Raw genomic sequence first — 582 nt, 5'->3', positions numbered from 1 at the left:
ATATATATATATATATATATATATATATATATATGCGTTTGTGTGTGAATCTTTGTATCAGTATTTGTTCCACCCCACCACCACTTGACAACCGGTATTAGTCTGTTTCCGTCCCCGTAACTTAACGGTTCAGCAAAAGAGACCGATATAGTAAGTGCCACACTTAAAAAGAAAAAATAAAGTACTGAGGACAATTTGTTCGACTAAAAACCCTACAAGGTAGTGCCCCAGCATGGCTACAGTGCAAGCAAGAGATAAAAGATAACGATAGTGCCATCAAATCACCCCAAGTCATCTTAAAGCAAGTAAGACACATGAGACAGCGTTGTTCTAGAGCAGAGGTTCTCAACCATTTTATTTACCTATGGACCCCTTTGATCCCTATTTTACTCTTGTGGACGCTCATAGCCATTCAATGTTTAAAATATCCTATTATATTCTTGTATTTAAATATTATTAGGAGTATGAAAAAAAAAATGAAAAAAACTTAAAATATTTTGTGTAATATTGAATTATAACCAACTTATTGCAGATAAATTTCAACAACAAAATTTTATATGGACCCACGATGGCCATATGGAT

This window comes from Octopus bimaculoides, chromosome 4 (assembly GCF_001194135.2).
Source record: "Octopus bimaculoides isolate UCB-OBI-ISO-001 chromosome 4, ASM119413v2, whole genome shotgun sequence".
In the NCBI taxonomy this organism is placed as follows: domain Eukaryota; kingdom Metazoa; phylum Mollusca; class Cephalopoda; order Octopoda; family Octopodidae; genus Octopus; species Octopus bimaculoides.
Note: the sequence above shows the minus strand (reverse complement) of the source record.